Source organism: Cricetulus griseus, chromosome 4 (genome assembly GCF_003668045.3).
Source record: "Cricetulus griseus strain 17A/GY chromosome 4, alternate assembly CriGri-PICRH-1.0, whole genome shotgun sequence".
NCBI classification, from domain to species: Eukaryota; Metazoa; Chordata; class Mammalia; order Rodentia; family Cricetidae; genus Cricetulus; species Cricetulus griseus.
Window position 1 is genome coordinate 217,035,756 of NC_048597.1, and position 9,474 is coordinate 217,045,229.

Genomic DNA, 9,474 nt, shown 5'->3' on the forward strand with positions numbered 1-9,474 from the left:
TGTTAAATTTTGTGCGTGTATATGGTGTTTCCATGTGTGAAAGGTAAGCCTGTGGAGGCCGGAGGTCAATGTTGGGCAACTTCCTCCATCGTTCTCCATCTGGCATTTGACATATTGGAAGCCGGCTTTAGAGGAATCCAAGTGCAAAAGGACAGAGATTTCAAGTGAACAGATTTAGGGCATCGTAAGTTGATTTATTTATTTTGAGTGTGTGTGTGTGTGTATGTGTGTGTGTACACGTGCAAGTGTACAAGTACATGTTTGCCATGGTGTGTACATGTGACAGAGAACAGCTTGCAGAAGTTGGTTCTCTCCTTCTACGTGTGGATTCCAGGGGTCAAACTCAGGTCATCAGGACTGATTGGAAGCCCCTATGCCCAGTAGGCCATCTTGCCAGTTGATAGGTTATCTTAATTTTGCAGGTTCTCCACAACAACATGTCCTTGTGGACATAGTCCCTGGGCCCTTTTCAAGGTTTGAAAGTGAAGGAACTTGAAGACGAAGCTTCACCTGCCTCTTGGGAGGTCCCCTCTGTACCCCACAGGGTTTAATGGGTACTCCTGCTCACTGGCCCTACACAATGGCTTGCTGGCCCTGCACAGCAGACCTGGCCCTCCTTCACCTACTCAAAAGTGGAGGTGCCACTGCTGCTGAAAGAGACTTGAAAACGCAATTGCTCTGATGCCAGGAAACTGGCCAACTGTGGTCTGGGACCTTAAGGGTAGGTGGAGTGGTCAGAGGAGAGGACAAGCACATACAAGCAAGCAGTAGAGACCCGGATCTCAACCTGTGCCTGATCTGAGGTACTCTGATTTCAAGGGGAAGAAAGTGCTGAGGAGAACAGGAAGGAGTGACACACACTGATTAGTGCCCCCTAGAGAGGGTGTGGTAGGCAGAATGATGGCTGCACAAAGACATCCATATTCTAATGCCTAAGGCAGTATGTGACAGAATTGTACAGATGAATTTAGAGAGAAGGGTCTTAAATTATGGAGTTTATAATGAATAATTTTCCTAGGCCCAATGTAAGGGGGAAAAAAAGGTGAGGCAGGCAGGAGACAGAGCCATTCAGTGTAAGAGAGTTCCTTTCTCCTTTACTGGGGGCCAAAGAATTCAGGAGGCATCAGAAGCAGGGGCAATCGGGCAACAGCCGGCAAGGTAACCTACGGTCACTAAGGATTGAAATGTGCCAACCTCAATAAGCAAGGGCACAGATAACTCACTACAGCCCCTGGGAAAAACATGGTTCTGATTTTAGCTCAATGGAACCTACATGGACTACAGAACAGTGAGATAACAAAACTATGATATGATTAATTTGTGTTGCTCTGATGATATGGTAGTTTACATAAGTAACCCAAAAAAGTCTACCAGGGAACTCCTACAGCTGATAAATACCTTCAGCAAAATGGCAGGATACAAGATTAACTCAAAAAATCAGTAGCCCTACTATATACAGACGATAAATGGGCTGAGAAAGAAATCAGAGAAACATCACCCTTTACAATTGCCACAAACAACATAAAATACCTTGGGGTAATGCTAACCAAACAAGAACTTTGACTCTTTAAAGAAAGAAATTAAAGAAGATATCAGAAAATGGAAAGATCTCCCATGCTCTTGGATAGGAAGGATCAACATAGTAAAACTGGCAATCCTGCCAAAAGCAATCTACAGATTGAACGCAATCCCTGTGAAAATACCAGCACAGTTCTTCACAGACCTTGAAAGAACAATACACAACTTTATATGGAGAAACAAAAGACCCAGGATAGCCAAAACAAACCTCTACAATAAAGGAACTTCCCAGGCATAACCATCCCTGACTTCAAGCTCTATTATAGAGCTATAGTCCTGAAAACAGCTTGGTATTGGAACAGAAATAGACAGGTAGACCAATGGAATCGAGTTGAAAACCCTGATATTAACACACACACCTATGAGCCGGGTGTTGGTGGCGCACGCCTTGAATCCCAGCACTTGGGAGGCAGAGGCAGGCCGATCTCTGTGAGTTCAAGACCAGCCTGGTCTACAAGAGCTAGTTCCAGGACAACCTACAAAGCCACAGGGAAACCTTGTCTCGAAAAACCAAAAAAACAAAAACCAAAACAAATAACACACACACCTATGAACACCTGATTTTTGACAAAGAAGCTAAATTTATATGATGGAATAAAGAAAGCATCTTCAACAAATGGTGCTGGCATAACTGGATGCTGGCATGTAGAAGACTGCAGATCTACTTCCATCGCCATGCACAAAACTTAAGTCCAAATGGATCAAGGACTTCAACATAAATTCAGCCACACTGAACCTCTTAGAAGAGAAAGTAGTAAGTACCCTCTAATGAATTAGTACAGGAGACTACTTCCTGATCATAACACCAGTAGCACAGACACTGAGATCCACAATTAATAAATGGGACCTCCTGAAATTGAGAAGCTTCTGTAAGGCAAAGGACACAGTCAACAAGACAAATGGCAGCCCACAGAATGGGAAAAGATATTCCCAAGCCCACATCTGACAGAGGGCTGATTTCCAAAATATACAAAGAACTCAAGAAACTAGTCACCAAAACACCAAATAATCCGATTAAAAAGTGGGGTACAGAACTAAATAGAGAATTCTCAATAGAGGAATCTAAAATGGCTGAAAGACACTTAAGAAAGTGCTCAACATCCTTAGCCATCAGGGACATGCAAATCAAAACAACTGAGATACCATCTTGCTCCTGTCAGAATGGCTAAAATAAAAAACACCAATGACAGTTTATGCTGGAGAGGATATGGAGAAAGGGGAACACTCCTCCATTGCTGGTGGGAGTGCCAACTTTTACAGCCACTTTGGAAATCAGTATGGCGACTCCTCAGGAAAATGGGAATCAGTCTACCTCAAGATCCAGCAATTCCACTCTTGGTCATATACCCAAAAGATGCACATTCATACAACAAGGACATCTGTTCAACTATGTTCATAGCAGCATTGTTTGTAATAGCCAGAACCTGGAAGCAACCTAGATGCCCCTCAACTGAAGAATGGATAAAGAAAATTTGATACATTTACACAATGGAGTACTACTCAGAGGGAAAAAAACAATGGAATTTTGCAAATGGATGGAACTAGAAGAAACCATCCTGAGTGAGGTAACCCAATCACAAAAAGACAAACATGGGCCAGGTGGTGGTGGTGCACACCTTTAATCCCAGAATTCGGGGGCAGAAACAGGTGGATCTCTGTGAGACCAGCCTGGTCTACAAGAGCTACTTCCAGGACAGCCTCCAAAGCCACAGAGAAACCCTGTCTCGAAAATAAACAAACAAAAAAACAAAAAAGTACAAACATGGTATGTACTCACTCATATGTGGATTTTAGACATAGAGCAAAGGATTACCAGCCTACAAATCCACACTGCCAGAGAAGCTAGGAAACAAGGAGGACTCTAAGAGAGACATTCATCATACATGGTCCCCCGGAGAAGGGGAAAAGGACAAGATCTCTTGAGCTAATTGGGAGCATGGGGCTGGGGGGGGGGAGTTAGGAGAAAGAGAAGGGGAGAAGAGCAGGGGAGAGGAGGGCATAAGGGAGCAGGAAGATTGAGTCAGGGGAAGAACAGATGAAAGCAAGAAAAGAGGTACCATAATAGAGGGAGCCATTATAGGTTTAAAGAGAAATCTGGCACTAGGGAAATGTCCAGAGATCATAGTGGAGAGGCCACCTTAAACACCCTCCCCTGATAATGAGATTGATGACTAATTTATATGCCATCCTAGAGCATCCAGGAGCTTCATCCAGTAGCTGACGGAAGCAGAAGCAGAGATCCACAGCTAAGCACTGAACCAAACTCCTGGAATCCAGTTGCAGAGAGGGAGGAGTGATGAGCAAAGGGGTCAAGACCAGGCTGGAGAAACCCACAGAAACAGCTGACCTGAACAAGGGGGAGCTCATGGACCCCAGCCTGATAGCTGGGAAACCAGCATAGGACCAACCCAGGCCCCCTGAACGTGGGTGTCAGGAGGCCTGAACAATCTATGGGGCCTCTGGTGGTGGTTCAGTATTTATCCCTAATATACGAATGGACTTAGGGAGCCCACTCTACATAGAGGGATACTCTCTCAGCCTAGACACATGGGGGAGGGCCTAGGGCCTGTTCCAAATGATATGCCAGACTTTGAAGAACCCCCATGGAGGCCTCACCCTCCCTGGGGAGCAGAAAGGGGATAGGATAGGGGGTCAGTGGGGGGCAGGGGAGGAGGGGAGGGAGAGGGAACTGGGCTTGACATGTAAAACAAGCTTGTTTCTAATTTAAATTTTAAAAATACAAAAAATTAATTTATGTTGCTCCAACCACTAAATTTGTGTTGTTGTTTTTCCAGGCTTCTCATGCTAGGCAAAACACTCCACTCCTGATCTACACCCCTCAGCCCAGGGTCAACTTGTTATTGCAGTAGCAACAGCAAAGTAGTGGGGATATAAACTAGGCAAAAAAACATAGCTTTAATCCCAGCTTTTTGGAGACTGAGGCAGGAAGATGAAGAGCTCGAGGTCTGCCAGGGCTACCTGACAAGACTGTTGAGAAACTATTAAACTAATAGAAGCTAGTGAAATGCAGATACCGAGAATTAGGTGCTGCTGCAGCAAATTCCAAGAATGTGGGCTTTGGAGCCGCGTAGTAGGCAAAGGCTAAGAGGACTTGGAAAGGCGCTGGTAAGATGTCTCGGTGGGTAAAGACACTTTCAGTCAAGCCTGATGACCTGAGTTGGATCCTAAGTCCTATATGGTATAAGAAGCGATCTGACTCCTGCAAATTGTCCTCTGACCATACACATGTCCTGTGGCCTGAGTGTACCTACACTCAATAATATGAATGTAATAAAACTTAAATATTCATATCAAGGAAAATCATAGGAAAAGCAAAGATTGTCTTCAACCACTAGATGAAACCTTGACTTGTGACTCAGTTGGTGGAGTGACCTCTCATCTACAGACAGTGCCCCCACCCCAGCTTTCTCTCCACCACTGCACACACCGGTGATCCCACATTTAAGCTGTGAGACAGGAGGATTGAATATTGATGACCAGCCTGGACTACGGAGGGAGGAGAATAAAAAGGACCACTTGGGACTTGGTATTGGAAATTCTCAGTCAACAGAGCAGAAAAATACTTTACCTCAAATTGTTGAAGTTGCTAGGTATAGTGGCTCAGGCCTTTAAACCTAGTACTTGGAAGGCAGAGCCAGGCAGAATCTGTGGATTCAAGGACAGCCTAATTTACAAAGTCAGTTTCAGGACAGCCAGGCTATGTTGCAAGACCCTGTCCCCAAAACACACAATAATAGCAATAATAATAATAATAATAATAGTAATAATAATAATAATAATAGTAATAGCAATAGTAATAATAATAATAAAAGTGTGAGCTAAGTATGGTTCAGCATGCCTCTGACCCTTGCGTTTGGAAAACAGAGGCAGGAGACTTGGGAGTCCAAGGTCATTGCCTACTACGGTGGAATCTCAGATCAGCCTGGGCTACCTGAGACCCTCTCCCAAACAAAACTAAACAACACCGGATGGACGGTGGATCAGGAAGCATTGGAACCCACCCCCAACCCATGTCTCAAGTCGCCAGAACCTGCCCACAGTGATGTCTCTTGGGTCCTGCTATCTCACTGTAGCAGCCAAGAGAGAGTATAATGAAGCTGGCAAATTTCAGTAACTCTCAGCTGTTTCCAAGTCTCTCGCCCCACAAGCTGAAGTGGCTTCCCAGGTGCCGGGAAGTTAAAGAAACATATTTTTTTCCCCATCCTCTTCCATGTCAGCCATTTAAAGTAGGCTTTTTCTTCAGGTCACTGACTGGCCTCGGAAACAATGGAACAGAAATTTCAGTGAGCACACACAATAGAGTATATGTTTGGAAAGCTTGGGACAAGGGTGTGGGCTCATGCCCAAAATGCCAGCATCTGGGAAGCCACACACAAGTGCTCCCAACTCTTAACAAGCAGGAGTCAGTCACGCTTAGACCAACAGAATTACACCTGATATCTAGAATGCCAGTTCCGGGAATATTGGTACCAGATTCCAAACCTTAGGATGCAGGGTAGGGCTGAAATGATGGCTCGGTGCTCTTGTAGACCTGAGTTAGGTTCCCAACACCCATTATCAGGCAGCTCACAATAGCCAGTAACTCAAGCTCTAGCACCCTTTTCTGGACTTGGCAGCCATCTGCAAATTCCTGCACACACAACTTCCACCAGACACATATACATATGATTTAAATTAAATAGCTCTGAATTTGAGGCCACCCTGGTCTACAAAGTGAGTTCCAGGACAGCCAGGGCTACACAGAGAAACCCTGTCTTGAAATAAATAATTAAAAATAAAATAGATACTTTAAAGAGGGGATGACTGGGTGTTTGGTAATCCCAGCACTTTGGAGCAAGAGGCAGGGGAATCACAAGTTCAAGGCCAACTTGGCTTACATAGTCAGTTCCAGGCCAGTCAGGGCTGTGTAGTAAAATCCTGTCTCAACCACACCAAGTAAACAAAAACAGAAAGAAAAAAAAAACCAAACAAATAAAAACGAAGGGAGCCGGTAAAGGGGTGGTGGTGGATATGGCTCTGTGAATAAAACATTAGTGTGAAAACCAAAGTTCACACCCCCAGAACCCACAGAACTGCAGGGTGAGCAAAGAGACCCACCTGTGACTCCAGTACAGGGAAGGCAGAGGCAGGAGATGCCCAGAGCAAGCCGGCTCGTTGGACTCGCTGTAATGGGGTGAGCTTCTGATTGAACTGAGAGATCCTCCTTCAGTGTACAAGGTAGTGACAGAGGACCACTCCCAGCCAGCGTCAACTGCTTCAGCCCCACCTGTAGGCACATGAGCACCTACAGAGCTGGCGAGTGTCACTAAGAAAATATAAAAAGAAAAAAGGGAATCAAAATGATGTATTTCAAAAAATTTAAAAGAGGAAAGGGTCCTGTGACATGGCCCAGAGAATAAAAGCATTTGCTGCCAAGCCTGACCACATGGGCTTGATCCCCAGAAGTCACAAGGCAGAAAGAGAGAAGCAACTATTGACAATGGTGCTCTGGTATGTATGCACTTTTAACCTGCGAGCCATGCTTCAGACCCCATACTGACTTTCTGATACATGGTACAAAGCAGATGAACCTTGGAGATAATTTGGTGAATTCAATTAGCCAGACACAAAAAGACAAATACTGTAGTATTGCTCTTATCTGAGGTATCTAGAGACAGAAAGTACATTAGAGGTGACCAGGGACTAGAAGGAGAAGAAAATGAGAAATTAGTGGTTAGAGTTTCTACCTGGGATGATGCAAACATTTTAGAAATAGAAAAGGGTGGTGGTTGCACAACGTTGTGAATGCAATTCATGCCACTTAAACCATCCCACTATTGGGCTGGAGGGCTACTCAGCAGCAGAGTGCCTGCTTAAATTAGGTGTTTGCCCTAAGTTTGACACCCAGCACTGTCATCCAGAACAGTCATGGTGGAAAGTTTTTGTGATATGTGTGTATATATATTTGTTGTTGTTGTTGTTGTTGTTTGTTTTGAGACAGGGTCTCAATGTGTAGCCTTGGCTGGCCTGGAATTTGCTTTGTAGGCCAGGCTGGCCTTGAACTCCCAGAGATTAAATTTCCCCCGCCTTCTGAATGCTGTGATCGAAGGTGTGCATCACCATGCCTGGCCCTGTTGTGCTTATTTTACTACAAAGCCTTACTATGGAACTCAGGCTAATCCTACACCCACAATCTTACTTCCTCTGCCTCCACAGTGTGGAATTAAAGACATGCACCACTATGTCTGTCTAAGAATCAAGTTCTTTCATTATTTGTTTATTTATTTTATGAGACAAGGTCTCAATTTACCCAAGTTTTTCCTTGAACTCACTATATAACCAAGGATGACCTTGAACTTCTGATCTCCCTGCCTCTACCTTTCAAATTCTGGGATTAGAGATATTACAGATATGTCCCACTTTAGGAGGCACTGGGGATTGAACCCAGAGCTTTGTGCATGATAGGGCAGCACCCTGCCAGCTAGGCTACATCCCAGCCCCTGTTTGTTTGTTTGAGACAGGGTCTCACTCAGTAGCCTTGTCTGGCCCAGAACTCAGTATGTAGTTCAGCTAGCTTCAAACTTTTGGTGAAGCTCCTGATTCAGCCTGGCAAGTACTAACCTTCTGGGCCTGCGCTACCGCACCCTGTGAGGAATGAAAATGCCTGTGCGTGTCACAACATGGGCAAACCTTTGAGCCCATTATGTTAAATCAATTAAATTAGCATGAAAGGGCAGATACCGTATGACTCGGCTTGTGTGAGGCATTGGAACAGACAGTCATAAAGATACAGAGCATCAGAGGTTATCTGGGGTACAGAAATAGAGAGTGATGGCCTAATGGGTCAGAGTTTCTGTTGGGGAATAATGAAAAAATTCTCGGAAATACTGGTGGTGGTGGTTACACAATATTGTAGCTGTATTTAATACCAACACGTTATGATCATGTCTCACCAGTAGTGAGACCGCAAAATCTCGTCCTGGATAGTTTAACATACTGTTCACAAAATAAATTGAAAATAAAGAAATATCTAGAACAGGTGAATGTATTAAATATTGAGCAAAGCCGTGCTTTGTGCCTGTGATCCTGGCACTTGGGAGGCAGAGGCAGGAGGAGCAGGAATTCAGCATCGTTCTTGACTCTGTGGCTGGCCTGGACTGCATGAGGCCCTGTCTCAAAAAAGAGTAAGGAGATGCCAGGACCTTACAGAGTGCCAGAGCCACACACCTGGTGGTGGTTTGAAAGCAGAGCGAAGAAGCGGGCCTCAGAGGCAGGAAGAGACAGGAAGTCTGGCCAAGAAATGGGCTTCAAAATTCAGTTTGCAACGGGTATGTGGGAGCATTTGACCTCACTTCACTCTTTACACCCAATAAATTACAGAAGATCAATTAATGAGTCACTAAAGACTTGACAAATCATTGCAGCAGCCACGTGACCTATTTGCTTATATTTCAACTTGCAATAGCACTTCCTTCTTGGGGCAGTTGATTTTTTTGTCTTTCTATAAGCTTCTCTGGTGGCTGCATACACGCATACCAAGTGTTATGATCCCACTTGCCCCCAATGCCCTTCTTCTCATCTCCTCCTGACTTCTACGGACCTTCTGCTTTGTTTTATTTCATTTGATTCTTTGAGATAGGGCTTCACTATGTAGCCCTGGCTATTCTGGAACTCACTCTGACAGGCCTCGAACTCACAGAGATCCACCTGCCTCTGCCTCGGCCTCGGCCTCTGTCTCGGCCTCGGCCTCCTGGGTGCTAGGATTAAAAATCTGCAGCACCACACCTGAGCTTTTATTCTTTAACTTTTTTCTTTTCTTCCCCCTCTTCTTTTTTTTTTTTTGAGATTTAAGACATGAGTACTGTATTTCCATCATTCCCTCCTCTTCCTCTCCCT